We start from the raw sequence: 17,779 nt of genomic DNA, 5'->3' as shown, positions 1-17,779 counted from the left end.
CTGATGCATTTTTGAAATATTGAGTGCATGCAAGTTTTCATGAGTATATTGTTGTGATATATCAAGCAATTATTATTGTACTATAGAAAAACTATCCTAAGCAGACAGATAGGGAAACAATATCACTTCCAATCAAACCAGTTTATCATACAAGACAAGCACTTAATAATACAACCTTTTTGAGTACTTTTCTTGTTGATGATGTATAGTTGGTGCACGAAATTGTGATCATCAATGGCGCCATCAACATGGTACGCTCAATTGCAATCTCAACTCTTTATCACAACTTTGCACAACTAACCAGCAAGTGCACTGGGTCGTCCAAGTAATAAACCTTACACGAGTAAAGGTCGATCCCACGGAGATTGTTCGTATGAAGCAAGCTATGGTCATCTTGTAAATCTCAGTCAGGCAGATTCAAATGGTTATGGATGATATATGAATAAAGCATAAAATAAAGATAGAGATACTTATGTAATTCATTGGTGAGAACTTCAGATAAGCGTATGGAGATGCTTTCTCCCTTCCGTCTCTCTGCTTTCCTACTGTCTTCATCCAATCTTTCTTACTCATTTCCATGGCAAACTGTATGTTGGGCATCACCGTTGTCAATGGTTGCAGTCCCGTCCTCTCAGTGAAAATGTTCAACGCGCTCTGTCACAGCACGGCTATTCAGTTGTCGGTTATCGATCATGTCGGAATAGAATCCAGTGATTCTTTTGCGTCTGTCACTAAAACCCCACAATCGTGAGTTTGAAGCTCGTCACAGTCATTCAATCCTTGAATCCTACTCAGAATACCACAGAAGATTCTGATTAAGGAATCTAAGAGATATCCACTCAATCTAAGGTAGAACGGAGGTGGTTGTCAGGCACACGTTCATAGGTGAGAATGATGATGAGTGTCACGGATCATCACATTCATCAAGTTGAGGAACAAGTGATATCTTTGAACAAGAATAAGCCGAATTGAATAGAAGAACAATAGTAATAGCATTGATACTTGAGGTACAGCAGAGCTCCACACATTAATCTATGGTGTGTAGAAACTCCACCGTTGAAAATACATAAGAACGAGGTCTAGGCATGGCCGTGAGGCCAGCCCCCAAAACGTGATCAAAAGATTCAAAGATCTAAAGATGATCAAAGATCCAAAGATCAAAATACATTAGCAAAAGGTCCTATTTGTAGAGAACTAGTAGCTTAGGGTTTACAAAGATGAGTAAATTACATAAAAATCCATTTCCGGGCCCACTTGGTGTGTTCTTGGGCTGAGCATTGAAGCTTTCATGTGTAGAGACTTTTCTTGGAGTTAAACGCCAGCTTTTGTGCCAGTTTGGGCATTTAACTCCCATTCTTGTGCTAGTTCCGGCGTTTAACGCCGGGCAGTTTTGAGCTGATTTGGAACGCCGGTTTGGGCCATTAAATCTCGGGCAAAGTATGGACTATTATACATTGCTGGAAAGCCCAGGATGTCTACTTATCAAAGCAATTTAGAGAGCGCCAATCGGGCTTCTGTAGCTCAAGAAAATCCACTTCGAGTGCAGGGAGGTCAGAATCCAACAGCATCTGCAGTCCTTTTCAGCCTCTGAATCATATTTTTGCTCAGGTCCCTCAATTTCAGCCAAAAAATACCTGAAATCACAGAAAAACTCACAAACTCATAGTAAAGTCCAGAAAAGTGAATTTTAACTAAAAACTAATAAAAATATAATAAAAACTAACTAAAACATACTAAAAACAATGCCAAAAAGCGTATAAATTATCAGCTCATCACAATACCAAACTTAAATTGTTGCTTGTCCCCAAGCAACTAAAAATCAAATAAGATAAAAAGAAGAGAATATGCAATGAACTCCAAAAACATCTATAAAGATCAGTATTAATTAGATGAGCAGGGCTTTTAGCTTTTTGCCTCTGAACAGTTTTGGCATCTCACTCTATCCTTTGAAATTCAGAATGATTGGCTTCTATGGGAACTCAGAATCCAGATAGTGTTATTGATTCTCCTAGTTAAGTATGATGATTCTTGAACATAGCTACTTTATGAGTCTTGGCCATGGCCCAAAGCATTCTGTCATCCAGTATTACCACTAGATACATACATGCCACAGACACATAATTGGGTGAACCTTTTCAGATTGTGACTCAGCTTTGCTAGAGTCCCCAATTAGAGTTGTCCAGGGTTCTTAAGCACACTCTTTTTGCCTTGGATCACAACTTTATTATTTTTTTCTTTCTTTTTTCTCCCTTTTTTTCGTTTTTTTTGTATTCACTGCTTTTTCTTGCTTCAAGAATCATTTTTATGATTTTTTAGATCCTCAGAAACATGTCTCCTTTTTTCATCATTCTTTCAAGAGCCAACATTCATGAACAACAAATTCAAAAGACATATGCACTGTTCAAGCATACATTCAGAAGTCAAAGTGATGCCACCACATGAAATAATTAATCTGTTATAAAATTCAAAATTCATGCAATTCATCTCTTTTTTAATTAAGAACATTTTTCATTTAAGAAAGGTGATGGATTCATAGGACATTCATAACTTTAAGGCATAGACACTAAGACACTGATGATCATGTAATAAGACACAAACATAGATAAACATAAGCATAAAAATTCGAAAAACAGGAAAATAAAGAACAAGGAGAATAAAGAACGGGTCCACCTTAGTGATGGCGGCTTGTTCTTCCTCTTGAAGATCTTATGGAGTGCTTGATCTCCTCAATGTCTCTTCCTTGCCTTTGTTGCTCCTCTCTCATGATTCTTTGATCTTCTCTAATTTCATGGAGGAGAATGGAATGTTCTTGGTGCTCCACCCTTAGTTGTCCTATGTTGGAACTCAATTCTCCTAAGGAGGTGTTCATTTGATCCCAGTAGTTTTGTGGAGGAAAGTGCATCCCTTGAGGCATCTCAGGGATTTCATGATGAGGAATTTCCTCATGTCCATAATGAGGTTCTCTTATTTGCTCCACTCTTTTCTTGGTGATGGGCTTGAGGTCATGCCTTCTTAGTTGAACTGACTTCCCTCTCTCTTCCATTGAGCGCCCTCTTCACAGATGTCTATGAGGACTTGGTTCAACCTTTGATCAAAGTTGAACCTTTTTGAGCTTGAAGGGGACCTCGGGGATCACCTTCTTCATGGCCACAACTTCATAGAAGTGGTCTTGATGCACCCTTGAGATGAATCTCTCCATCTCCCATGACTCGGAGGTGGAAGCTTTTGCCTTCCCTTTCCTCTTTCTAGAGGTTTCTCCGGCCTTAGATGCCATAAATGGTTATGGAAAAAAAAAGCAATGCTTTTACCACACCAAACTTAGAAGGTTTGCTCGTCCTCGAGCAAAAGAAGAAAGAAGATAGTAGAAGAAGAAGAAATGAAGGAGATGGAGGTGGCTTTGTGGTTCGGCCAAAGGGAGAGAAGTAGTGTTTAGGTTGTGTGAAAATGAGGTGGTGAAGATGGGTTTATATAGGAATGGAGAGGGGTGTATGGTTCGGCCATTATGGGTGGGTTTGGGAGGGAAAGTAGTTTGAATTTGAATGGTGAGGTAGGTGGGGTTTTATGAAGGATGGATGTGAGTGGTGAAGAGAATAGTGGGATTTGACAGGTGAGGGGTTTTTGGGGAAGAGGTGTTGAGGTGATTGGTGAATGGGTGAAGAAGAGAGAGAGTGGTGGGGTAGGTGGGGATCCTGTTGGGTCCACAGATCCTGTGGTGTCAAGAAAAATTCATCCCTGCACCAAGTGGCGAGCAGAAATGCTCTTTATGCCAATTATGGCATTAAACGCCAGTTTCTTGCCCTTTCCTGGTGTTTAACGCCAGTCTGGTGCCCCTTTCTGGCGTTAAACGCCCAGAATGGTGCCAAACTGGGCGTTAAACGCCCATTTGCTGCCCTTACTGGCGTTTAAATGCCAGCAAGGTTTTCCTCCAGTGTGTGCTATTTTTCTTTCTGTTTTTCATTCTTTTTTTGCTTTTTCAATTGTTTTGTGACTTTCCATGACCATCAACCTACAGAAAACATAAAATAACAAAGGAAAATAGATAAATATAACATTGGGTTGCCTCCCAACAAGCGCTTCTTTAATGTCAGTAGCTTGACAGTGGGCTTGCATAGTGCCTTACAGATACTCAGAGCAATATTGGAACCTCCCAACACCAAACTTAGAGTTTGAATGTGGGGGTTCAACACCAAACTTAGAAGTTGGTTGTGGCCTCCCAACACCAAACTTAGAGTTTGACTGTGGGGGCTCTGTTTGACTCTGTTTTGAGAGAAGCTCTTCATGCTTCCTCTCCATGGTTACAGAGGGATATCCTTGAGCCTTAAACACAAAGGATTCTTCATTCACTTGAATGATCAATTTTCCTCTGTCCACATCAATCACAGCCTTTGCTGTGGCTAGGAAGGGTCTTCCAAGGATGATGGATTCATCCATGCACTTCCCAGTCTCTAGGACCATGAAATCAGCAGGGATGTAATGGTCTTCAATCTTTACCAGAACATCCTCTACAAGTCCATAAGCTTATTGATGAGCGGATAATTTGTATGCTTTTTGGCATTGTTTTTAGTATGTTTTTAGTATAATCCAGTTAGTTTTTAGTATATTTTTATTAGTTTTTAGCTAAAATTCACTTTTCTGGACTTTACTATGAGTTTGTGTGTTTTTCTATGATTTCAGGTATTTTCTGGCTGAAATTGAGGGTCCTGAGCAAAAATCTGATTCCGAGACCAAAAAGGACTGCAGATGCTGTTGGATTCTGACCTCCCTGCACTCGAAGTGGATTTTCTGGAGCTACAGAAGCTCAATTGGCGCGCTCTCAACGGCGTCGGAAAGTAGACATCCTGGGCTTTCCAGCAATATATGATAGTCCATACTTTACCCAAGATTTGATAGCCCAAACCGGCGTGGCAAAACAGCCTCAGAAATTCCAGCGTTAAACGCCGGAACTGGCATAAAACTTGGAGTTAAACGCCCAAACTGGCATGAAAGCTGGCGTTTAACTCCAGAAAAGGTCTCTACACGAAATTGCTTCATTGCTCAGCCCAAGCACACACCAAGTGGACCCAGAAGTGGATTTTTACGTCATTTACTCATTTCTGTACACCCTAGGCTACTAGTTTACTGTTAATAGGATCTTTTGACATTGTATCAAAACCTTATGACCTCATGACACTTTTACACCTTTCTTTGTGTACCTTCACAGCATGAGTCTCTAAACCCCATGGTTGGGGGTGAGGAGCTCTGCTGTGTCTTAATGGATTAATGCAATTACTACTGTTTCTCACTCAATCATGCTTGCTTCCATTCTAAGATAATACTTGTTCTTAATCCGGATGAATGTGATGATCCGTGACAATCATCATCATTCTCAACTATGAACGTGTGCCTGACAACCACCTCCGTTCTACCTTAGATTAGGTAGTTATCTCTTGGATTCTTTAACCGGAATCTTCGTGGTATAAGCTAGAACTGATGGCAGCATTCAAGAGAATCCGGAAGGTCTAAACCTTGTCTGTGGTATTCTGAGTAGGATTCAATGACTGAATGACTGTAACGTGCTTCAAACTCCTGAAGGCGGGGCGTTAGTGACAGACGCAAAAGAATCACTGGATTCTATTCCGGCCTGATTGAGAATCGACAGATGAATTCCGCTATGCTGGACAGAGCATATGCAATCGCTTTCACTGAGAGGATGGGAGGTAGCCATTGACAACGGTGAAACCCTGCATACAGCTTGCCATGGAAGGAGACCTGCGTGTTTGAAGAAGAAGACAGTAGGAAAGCAGAGATTCAGAAGATGGAGCATCTCCAAACCTCAACCTATTTTCCATTACTGCAAAACAAGTAATCATTTCATGTTCTTTTGCTTTTCACAATCAATCCTGATAATTTCTGATATCCTGACTAAGATTTACAAGATAACCATAGCTTGCTCCAAGCCGACAATCTCCGTGGGATCGACCTTGCTCACGCAAGGTATTACTTGGACGACCCAGTGCACTTGCTGGTTAGTTGTGCGGGATTGCAAAAGTGTGATTGCAATTTCGTGCACCAAGTTTTTGGCGCCGTTGCCGGGGATTGTTGAGTTTGGACAACTGACGGCTTATCTTGTTGCTTAGATTAGGACTGTTTTATTTTTGTTGGTTTAGAGTCTTTTAGTCGAGTCTAGTTTCATATTCTAAGTTTGGTGTCTATTGCATGCTTTTGCTTTTCTTTTAATTTTCGATTTTTTTTTTGCATGTTCTTAGTCCCTTTTTGATTCATAAAAATTCTAAGTTTGGTGTCCTCTTTGTGTTTTTCCCTTAAAAATTTTCGAAAATTTGTGTTTGATTTTCTAAAAATTTTAAGTTTGGTGTCTTTTTGTGTTTTTCTCTTTCCTCTTTTCAAAAATCAAATCCTTTTCATAAAAATTTTTCAATCATATCTTTTTAATTGCTGTTTTCAAAATCTTTCTGATTAACTCATTGATTCAGTTCTCAATTTGCTTTGATCTTATTTTCTTTTTGATTTTCGAATTTTTATTTTAATTTTATTTTGTTTTATTCTATCTTTTTTCGTAAATTCAAAAAAAAAAAACAAACAAAATTTATCTCTTTGCAATCATTATCATTTCCCTTTTGTCCATTATGGACTTAAGTGGGATCAATCAGTCCAAAAGGACTCTGGGGTCATATGCTAACCCCATTATAGCTGCATATGGGAGTAGCATCTGTACACCTCCCATCAAAGCAAGCAACTTTGAACTAAATCCTCAACTCATTATCATAGTGCAGCAAAATTGTCAGTATTCCGGTCTTCCACAGGAAGAACCTACTGAGTTTCTGGCACAGTTTTTACAAATTGCTGACACAGTACATGATAAAGAGGTAGATCAGGATGTCTACAGACTATTACTGTTTCCATTTGCTGTAAAAGATCAAGCTAAAAGGTGGTTGAATAACCAACCTACAGCAAGCATAAAGACATGGAAACAGTTGTCAGACAAATTCCTGAATCACTTTTACCCTCCAAAGAGGATGACACAGCTAAGGCTGGACATCCAAGGCTTTAAACAAGAGGATAATGAATCCCTTTATAATGCCTGGGAGAGGTACAGAGGTATGTTAAGGAAATGTCCCTCTGAAATGTTTTCAGAGTGGGTACAGTTAGATATTTTCTACTATGGGCTTACAGAAAAAGCTCAGATGTCTGTAGACCACTCAGCTGGTGGATCTATACACATGAGGAAGACAATTGAAGAAGCTCAAGAGCTTATAGACACTGTTGCTAGAAACCAATATTTGTATTCTAGCAATGAGTTCTCTCCAAAAGAGGAAGTCATGACAGTAGTCACTGACCCTAGTCCTCAAGAACAAATAATTGAGCTTAATCAACAATTGCTCCTGATGACAGAACAGTTAGCAGACTTTAAAGAGATGCTCCATGAAACTAAAGTTGCTAACAAGAGCATAGAACTGCAGTTGAATCAAGCAAAACAGCAATTATCTAAACAGATAACAGAGGAATGTCAAGCAGTTCAATTGAGGAGTGGGAAGACCCTGAATAACACTGCTCAAAAGAGTAAAAAGCCAAACAAGGAACAATTGACAGAGGACAACCAAACCACTGTTCAAAATCCCTCTGAGGATAGTAAGAGCCCAGAGAGGAATGTTATTGGCGTTCAAATGCCAGAAAGGGAAGGAAAGCTGGCGTTAAACGCCCATTCCTTGCCCAGTTCTGGCGTTCAAATGCCAGAAAAGGGGGAAAAGCTGGCGTTAAACGCCCAACTTCCACCCAATCCTGGCGTTCAGACGCCTGGGGAGAATCAGACACCTGAGAGTGCTGATAGTAATCCCTCTAACAAGGCTTCTTCAACCACTTCTGTAAGGAATAAACCTGCAGCATCTAAGGTTGAAGAGTATAAAGCCAAAATGCCTTATCCTCAAAAGCTCCGCCAAGCAGAGCAGGATAAGCAATTTGCCCGCTTTGCAGACTATCTAAGGACTCTTGAAATAAAGATTCCGTTTGCAGAGGCACTTGAGCAAATACCTTCTTATGCCAAGTTCATGAAAGAGATCTTAAGTCATAAGAAGGATTGGAGAGAAACTGAAAAAGTGTTTCTCACTGAAGAATGCAGTGCAGTCATACCAGAAAAGCTTCAAGATCCAGGAAGCTTTATGATACCATGCACATTAGAAGGTGCTTGCACCAAGACAGCCCTATGTGATCTTGGAGCAAGCATCAATCTAATACCTGCATCCACTATCAGAAAGCTTGGGTTGACTGGAGAAGTCAAACCAACCCGGATATGCCTCCAACTTGCTGATGGCTCCATTAAACACCCATCAGGCATAATTGAGGACATGATTGTCAAGGTTGGGCCATTTGCCTTTCCAACTGACTTTGTGGTGCTGGAAATGGAGGAACACAAGAGTGCAACTCTTATTCTAGGAAGACCTTTCCTAGCAACTGGATGAACTCTCATTGATGTACAAAAAGGGGAAGTAACCTTAAGAGTCAATGAGGATGAGTTCAAGTTGAATGCTGTAAAAGCCATGCAGCATCCAGACACACCAAATGACTGCATGGGCGCTGACATTATTGACTCTCTGGTAGAAGAGATCAATATGGCTGAGAGCCTAGAATCAGAGCTTGAAGACGTCTTCAAAGATGCTCAACCTGATCAAGAAGAACTAGAGGAGGCAAAGGAATTTTCGAAAATTCCTCAGGAGGAGGATAAGCCTCCCAAGCCTGAACTCAAACCACTACCACCATCCCTGAAATATGCATTTCTGGGAGAGGGTGACACTTTTCCAGTAATTATAAGCTCTGCTTTAAATCCACAGAAGAGGAAGCACTGATTCAAGTGCTAAGGACACACAAGACAGCTCTTGGGTGGTCCATAAGTGATCTCAAGGGTATTAGCCCAGCTAGATGCATGCACAAGATCCTATTGGAGGATAATGCCAAACCAGTGGTCCAACCACAGAGGAGGCTAAATCCTGCCATGAAGGAGGTGGTGTAGAAAGAGGTCACTAAATTACTAGAGGCTGGGATTATTTATCCTATTTCTGATAGCCCCTAGGTGAGCCCTGTCCAAGTTGTTCCCAAAAAGGGAGGCATGACAGTGGTTCATAATGAAAAAAATGAACTGGTTCCTACAAGGACAGTCACAGGGTGGCGCATGTGTATTGACTACAGAAGGCTCAATACAGCCACCAGAAAGGATCATTTTCCTTTACCATTCATAGACCAAATGCTAGAAAGACTAGCTGGCCATGATTATTACTGCTTTTTGGATGGCTATTCAGGCTACAACCAAATTACAGTAGATCCTCAGGACCAAGAGAAAACAGCATTCACCTGCCCTTCTGGCGTGTTTGCCTATAGGAGGATGCCTTTTGGTCTGTGCAATGCACCTGCGACCTTTCAGAGGTGCATGCTCTCTATATTCTCAGATATGGTAGAGAAATTTCTGGAAGTCTTCATGGATGACTTTTCAGTATATGGAGACTCATTTAGCTCCTGTCTTAATCACCTAGCACTTGTCTTGAAAAGGTGCCAAGAGACTAACCTGGTTTTAAACTGGGAGAAATGTCACTTTATGGTGACTGAAGGAATTGTCCTTGGGCACAAAATTTCAAGCAGGGGAATAGAGGTGGATAAGGCAAAGGTAGAGGTAATTGAAAAATTACCACCACCTGCCAATGTTAAGGCAATCAGAAGCTTTCTGGGACATGCAGGATTCTACAGAAGGTTTATAAGGGATTTTTCGAAAATTGCAAAACCTCTGAGTAACCTGCTAGCTGCTGACACACCGTTTGTGTTTGACACACAGTGTCTGCAGGCATTTGAGACCCTGAAAGCTAAGCTGGTCACAGCACCAGTCATCTCTGCACCAGATTGGACATTGCCATTTGAACTAATGTGTGATGCCAGTGACCATGCCATTGGTGCAGTGTTGGGACAGAGGCATAACAAGCTTCTGCACGTCATTTACTATGCTAGCCATGTTCTAAATGACGCACAGAAGAACTACACAACCACAGAAAAAGAGTTACTTGCAGTGGTCTATGCCATTGACAAGTTTAGATCCTATCTAGTGGGGTCCAAAGTGGTTGTGTATACTGACCATGCCGCTCTTAAATACTTACTCACAAAGCAGGATTCAAAACCCAGGCTCATCAGATGGGTGTTGCTTCTGCAAGAGTTTGATATAGAAATAAGAGACAGAAAAGGGACAGAGAACCAAGTAGCTGATCATCTGTCCCGAATAGAGCCAGTAGCTGGGGCGTCCCTCCCTTCTACTGAGATCTCTGAGACTTTCCCAGATGAGCAACTCTTTGCCATTCAGGAAGCTCCATGGTTTGCAGATATTGCAAATTTTAAAGCTGTGAGGTTCATTCCAAAAGAGTACAGCTACGTGCAGAGAAAGAAATTAATTTCAGATGCCAAGTACTACCTCTGGGATGAACCATATCTCTTTAAGAGATGTGCTGATGGAGTGATCCGCAGATGTATACCAAGAGAAGAAGCACAAAGGATCCTATGGCACTGCCATGGATCACAGTATGGAGGACATTTTGGAAGTGAGCGAACAGCCACTAAAGTCCTCCAATGTGGCTTCTACTGGCCTACTCTCTATAAAGATTCCTGAGAGTTTGTGCGTAACTGTGACAGTTGCCAAAGAGCTGGTAACCTGCCTCATGGATATGCCATGCCTCAACAAGGGATATTAGAAATAGAATTGTTTGATGTATGGGGAATTGACTTCATGGGGCCATTCCTACCATCATACTCAAACACTTATATTCTGGTGGCAGTGGACTATGTATCTAAGTGGGTAGAAGCAATTGCTACACCCACTAATGATACAAAGACCGTACTGAAATTCCTCCAGAAAAATATTTTCAGCAGGTTTGGAGTGCCCAGAGTGCTAATCAGTGATGGGGGCACTCATTTCTGCAATAAACAGCTACACCTTGCTATGGTTAGGTATGGAATTAGCCACAAAGTGGCAACTCCGTATCATCCACAGACAAATGGGCAAGCTGAGGTCTCTAACAGAGAGCTAAAAAGAATCCTAGAACGGACTGTGATAGCTCGAAGAAAGGATTGGGCAAAGAGCTTGGATGATGCTCTGTGGGCATACAGAACAGCATTCAAGACTCCTATAGGAACCTCTCCATACCAATTGGTGTATGGCAAGGCCTGTCATTTACCTGTGGAACTGGAACATAAAGCCTACTGGGCAACCAGATTCCTAAACATGGATGCACAGTTAGCTGGTGAAAAAAGATTGTTCCAGTTAAATGAGCTAGAGGAGTTCAGATTCAATGCCTTTGAAAATGCAAAAATTTATAAGGAAAAGGCAAAGAAATGGCATGACAAGAAGTTGTCAACCAGAGTCTTTGAGCCAGGACAAAAAGTTCTGCTCTTCAACTCTAGGCTCAGACTGTTTCCAGGAAAACTCAAATCCCGTTGGAGGGGTCCGTATGTGATTACAGGAGTGTCACCATATGGATATGTTGAGCTTCAGGATATTGATTCTGACAAGAAGTTCATTGTTAATGGACAGAGAATCAAGCATTATCTTGAAGGAAACTTTGAGCAGGAATGCTCAAAACTGAGGCTTGAGTGATTCTCAGTGAAAGTCCAGCTAAAGACAGTAAAGAAGCGCTTGCTGGGAGGCAACCCAGTCATTAGGAGGTTATATGATTAGTTCTTACAGAGGCAAATATCAAAAATGAAGGAATTCACAGAGTTACAGAAGGATTCAGCTCAAAAAGCAGAGAAAATGAGCTTACTGGCGAAAAAACGCCAGTAAGGTGCATTTTGGGCGTTAAACGCCAGAATGGGTACCATTCTGGGCGTTTAACGCCAGGAATGGTGCCATTTTGGGCGTTAAACGCCAGAATGGGCACCATTCTGGGCGTTTAACGCCAGGTGTGCAGCATCCTGGGCGTTCAGAAAAGCGCCCAGTGATAAAGGATTTCTGGCGTTTAACGCCAGCCAGGGCACCTGGCTGGGCGTTAAACGCCCAAAAGGGGTGCCAATTGGGCGTTAAACGCCAGAATGAGTGCCATTCTGGGCGTTTAACGCCAGAAAGGTGGGGGACCACAATTTTGTTTTCAAATCAGATTTTTTTCAAACTTTCCTTTTCTCACCCATATTTTTCCACAAAAATACATTTCAATCTCTCATTATTCACCTTCAAATTTTCAAATATCTAAAATCACTTTTCAAATCTCTCAAATCATTCCCAAATTTTGTTCAAAAAAAACTCACTCTTCTTTCAATTTCTTTCCATATCTCCTCAAATCTCCTTTCAAATTTTTCTTTTTTTCGAAATTCTCTTCCCCCCACTCTATAAATACACGTTTCTCACCCCTCATTCCCCACACCATTCGAATTTCCTCTTCCTCTCTCTCTCTCTTCTCTTCTTTCTTTTCTTTTTGCTTGAGGACAAGCAAAACCTCTAAGTTTGGTGTGCTTTTCCGTGATCACTAAGCCAAGATTCATCAAGATCATGGCTCCTAAGGGAAAACAAACCAACTCAAGAGGAAAGAAAGAGACTAATCCAAAGAATCTTTGGAATCAAGAGAAGTTCTTAACCAAAGAACATGAAGACCATTATCACAAAATAATGGGTCTGAGGTCAGTGATCCCGGAAGTTAAATTTGATCTGAAAGAAGATGAATATCCGGAGATCCAAGAGCAAATTCGAAACAGAGGTTGGGAAGTTCTGACCAATCCTGAAATAAAGGTTGGAAGGAACATGGTTCAGGAATTCTACTCAAATCTGTGGTTAACAGATAAGCAGAGAATGACTGGAACTGCTTACCATACCTACAGAACCATGGTCAGAGGGCAAGTTATGTACTTCCATCTAGACAAAATAAGAGAAATCTTCAAACTACCTCAACTGCAAGATGATCCTGATTCCTTCAATAGGAGGATGGTGAGAGTAGATAAAGGGTTGGATCAAGTTCTAGAGGACATATGCCTCCCTGGGACTAAGTGGATAACCAATTCAAAGGGTGTCCCAAACCAACTCAAGAGGGGAGACCTCAAGCCAATTGCAAGAGGTTGGCTAGACTTTATTGGGCGTTCCATATTGCCCACTAGCAACCGTTCTGAGGTCACCATCAAGAGAGCAGTGATGATTCATTGCATTATGCTTGGAAAAGAAGTGGAGGTCCATCATGTGATTGCTTGTGAGATCTACACAATTGCAAATAAGAATTCCACTGAAGCTAAATTGGCTTATCCAAGCTTGATCTCCTTGCTCTGTAAAGAGGCTGGGGTGAAGATGGGAGTAGATGAGTTCATACACATTGAACACCCAATCACCAAGAAGTCAATGGAAGGACAAGTGCAAGACAACTCTATCAAGAAGAGGGCGCAGGAATTCCTCCCTGAATTCCCAAGAATTGACTACTGGACCAGCCTAGAAGCATCTATCTCCAAGCTGCAAGAGACTATGGAGCAACTGAAGGAAGAACAGCAGAATCAGAACTGCATGCTCTGCAAATTGCTGAAGGAACAAGAGAAGCAGGGGCGTGAAATCCAAGAGTTGAAACGCCAAAAGTTCTCCTCTCAAGCTGAGGGAGCATCCACTTCTCAAAATCAAGGTTGTTGAGTCCTAACTCTGTGAAAACCTCTATCATTAGGAGCCTATGTGTGCGTTTTTATTTTCTTCTGTTTTATTCTTATTTTTCGTTTTTCTAGTCTCATTTTATATCTATTTTTTTTGTCTTGTTCTTAGTTCATAATTAATAAAATTGAAGTTTTATGCCTTAAAGATATGAATGTCCTATGAATCCATCACCTCTCTTAAATGAAAAATGCTTTAATCACAAAAGAACAAGAAGTACAGGATTTTGAAATTTATCATTGAAACTAGTTGAATTAGTTTGATGTGGTGACAATACTTTTTGCTTTCTGAATGAATGCTTGAACAGTGCATATGTCTCTTGAATTTGTTGTTTTGAGAATGTTAAAAAATTGTTGGCTCTTGAAAGAAGAAAGAAAAAGAGAAATGTTATTGAGGATCTAAAAATCATTAGATTGATTCTTGAAGCAAGAAAAAGCAGTGAAAAAAAAATTTTGAAAAAAAAAAGAGAGAAGAAAAGGAAAAGAAATAAAGTTGTGATCCAAGGCAACAAGAGTGTGCTTAAGAACCCTGGACACCTCTAATTGGGGACTTTAGCAAAGCTGAGTCACAATCTGAAAAGGTTCACCCAATTATGTGTCTGTGGCATGTATGTATCCGGTGGTAATACTGGAAGACAGAGTGCTTTGGGCCACAGCCAAGACTCATACACTAGCTATGTTCAAGAATCATTATGCTCAACTAAGAGAATCAATAACACTATCTGAGTACTGAGTTCTTATAGATGCCAATCATTCTGAACTTCAAGGGATAGAGTGAGATGCCAAAACTGTTCGGAGGCAAAAAGCTACTAGTCCCGCTCATCTAATTGGAGCTATGTTTCCTTGATATTTTGGAGTCTATAGTATATTCTCTTCTTTTTATCCTATTTTGATTTTCAGTTGCTTGGGGACAAGCAACAATTTAAGTTTGGTGTTGTGATGAGCGGATAATTTGTATGCTTTTTGGCATTGTTTTTAGTATGTTTTTAGTATAATCTAGTTAGTTTTTAGTATATTTTTATTAGTTTTTAGCTAAAATTCACTTTTCTGGACTTTACTATGAGTTTGTGTGTTTTTCTGTGATTTCAGGTATTTTCTGGCTGAAATTGAGGGTCCTGAGCAAAAATCTGATTCCGAGACCAAAAAGGACTGCAGATGCTGTTGCATTCTGACCTCCCTGCACTAGAAGTAGATTTTCTGGAGCTACAGAAGCCCAATTGGCGCGCTCCCAACGGCGTTGGATAGTAGACATCCTGGGCTTTCCAGCAATATATGATAGTCCATACTTTACCCAAGATTTCATGGCCCAAACCGGCGTGGCAAAACAGCCTCAGAAATTTCAGCGTTAAACGCCGGAACTGGCATAAAACTTGGAGTTAAACGCCCAAACTGGCATGAAAGCTGGCGTTTAACTCCAGAAAAGGTCTCTACACGAAATTGCTTCATTGCTCAGCCCAAGCACACACCAAGTGGACCCAGAAGTGGATTTTTACGTCATTTACTCATTTCTGTACACCCTAGGCTACTAGTTTACTATTAATAGGATCTTTTGACATTGTATCAAAACCTTATGACCTCATGACACTTTTACACCTTTCTTTGTGTACCTTCACAGCATGAGTCTCTAAACCCCATGGTTGGGGGTGAGGAGCTCTGCTGTGTCTTAATGGATTAATGCAATTACTACTGTTTCTCACTCAATCATGCTTGCTTCCATTCTAAGATAATACTTGTTCTTAATCCGGATGAATGTGATGATCCGTGACAATCATCATCATTCTCAACTATGAACGTGTGCCTGACAACCACCTCCGTTCTACCTTAGATTAAGTAGTTATCTCTTGGATTCTTTAACCGGAATCTTCGTGGTATAAGCTAGAACTGATGGCAGCATTCAAGAGAATCCGGAAGGTCTAAACCTTGTCTGTGGTATTCTGAGTAGGATTCAATGACTGAATGACTGTGACGTGCTTCAAACTCCTGAAGACAGGGCGTTAGTGACAGACGCAAAAGAATCACTGGATTCTATTCCGGCCTGATTGAGAACCGACAGATGAATTCCGCTATGCTGGACAGAGCATATGCAATCGCTTTCATTGAGAGGATGGGAGGTAGCCATTGACAACGGTGAAACCCTGCATACAGCTTGCCATGGAAGGAGACCTGCGTGTTTGAAGAAGAAGACAGTAGGAAAGTAGAGATTCAGAAGATGGAGCATCTCCAAACCTCAACCTATTTTCCATTACTGCAAAACAAGTAATCATTTCATGTTCTTTTGCTTTTCACAATCAATCCTGATAATTTCTGATATCCTGACTAAGATTTACAAGATAACCATAGCTTGCTCCAAGCCGACAATCTCCGTGGGATCGACCCTTGCTCACGCAAGGTATTACTTGGACGACCCAGTGCACTTGCTGGTTAGTTGTGCGGGATTGCAAAAGTGTGATTGCAATTTCGTGCACCACTTATTTTCTTGAATTGTCTGCCATCTCTATTGAGATTCTTGCAGCTTGTACCTCAAAGATCCCTAGCTTCTCCATTACAGAGAGAGGCATGAGGTTTATGCTTGACCCTAGGTCACACAGAGCTTTTTTCAAAGGTCATGGTGCCTATGGCACAAGGTATTGAGAACTTCCCAGGGTCCTGTCTCTTTTGAGGTAATCTCTGCCTAGTCAAGTCATCCAGTTCTTTGGTGAGCAAAGGGGGTTCATCCTCCCAAGTCTTATTACCAAATAACTTGTCATTTAGCTTCATGATTGCTCCAAGGTATTTAGATACTTGCTCTTCAGTGATATCTTCATCCTCTTCAGAGTAAGAATACGCATCCGAGCTCATGAATGGCAGAAGTAAATCCAATGGAATCTCTGTGGTCTCATTATGAGCCTCAGATTCCCATGGTTCCTCATTAGGGAACTCATTGGAGACCAGTGTACGTCCATTGAGGTCTTCCTCAGTGGCGATCACTGCCTCTTCCTCCTCTCCAAGTTCGGCCATGTGAGTCATGTTAATGGCCTTGCATTCTCCTTTTGGATTCTCTTCTGTATTGCTTGGAAGAGTACTAGGAGGGAGTTCAGTAACTTTCTTACTCAGCTGTCCCACTTGTGCCTCCAAGTTTCTAATGGAGGACCTTATTTCAGTCATAAAACTTTGAGTGGTTTTGCTTAGATCAGAGACCATGGTTGCCAAGTCAGAGTGGGTCTGCTTAGAATTCTCTGTCTGTTGCTAAGAAGATGATGGAAAAGGCTTGCCATTGCTAAACATGTTTCTTCCACCATTATTGTTGTTGAAACCTTGTTGAGGTCTCTGTTGATCCTTCCATGAGAGATTTGGATGATTTCTCCATGAAGGATTATAAGTGTTTCTATAGGATTCTCCCATGTAATTCACCTCTTCCATTGAAGGGTTCTCAAGATCATAAGCTTCTTCTTCAGATGAAGCATCCTTAGTACTGCCTGGTGCAGCTTGCATTCCAGACAGACTTTGAGAAATCATATTGACTTGCTGAGTCAATATTTTGTTCTAAGCCAGTATGGCATTCAGAGTATCAATCTCAAGAACTCCTTTCTTCTGATTCGTCCCATTGTTCATAGGATTCCTTTCAGAAGTTTACATGAATTTTTTATTTGCAACCATTTCAATGAGCTCTTGAGCTTCTGCAGGCATCTTCTTCAGATGAAGAGATCCTCCAGTAGAGCTATCCAATGACATCTTGGACAGTTCAGACAGACCATCATAGAAGATACCTACGATGCTCCATTTAGAAAGCATGTCAGAAGGACACTTTCTGATCAATTGTTTGTATCTTTCCCAAGCTTCATAGAGGGATTCACCTTCCTTCTGTCTGAAGGTTTGGACTTCCACTCTAAGCTTACTCAATTTTTGAGGTGGAAAGAACTTTTCCAAGAAGGCATTGACTAGCTTTTCCCAAGAGTTCAGGCTTTCTTTAGGTTGTGAGTCCAACCATATCCTAGCTCTGTCTCTTACAGCAAAAGGGAATAGCATAAGTCTGTAGACCTCAGGGTCAACCCCATTAGTCTTGACAGTGTCAGAGATTTGCAAGAACTCAGCTAAAAACTGATGAGGATCTTCCAATGGAAGTCCATGGAACTTGCAATTCTGTTGCATTAGAGAAACTAAGTGAGGC

At 41.0% G+C, this 17,779-nt stretch overlaps 1 non-coding gene across 1 annotated transcript; it reads left to right on the top strand.

The window, feature by feature from the left end:
- Positions 1–17,397: 17,397 nt before the first annotated feature.
- Positions 17,398–17,505, top strand: LOC112718470 (small nucleolar RNA R71). The gene has a single exon (XR_003160809.1). It is a non-coding gene; the product is annotated as a small nucleolar RNA R71 (small nucleolar RNA).
- Positions 17,506–17,779: the final 274 nt, after the last annotated feature.

This window comes from Arachis hypogaea, chromosome 10, assembly GCF_003086295.3.
Source record: "Arachis hypogaea cultivar Tifrunner chromosome 10, arahy.Tifrunner.gnm2.J5K5, whole genome shotgun sequence".
NCBI classification, from domain to species: domain Eukaryota; kingdom Viridiplantae; phylum Streptophyta; class Magnoliopsida; order Fabales; family Fabaceae; genus Arachis; species Arachis hypogaea.
The sequence above is the reverse complement of the archived record's forward strand: the minus strand, read 5'-3'. Positions and strand labels throughout refer to the sequence as shown.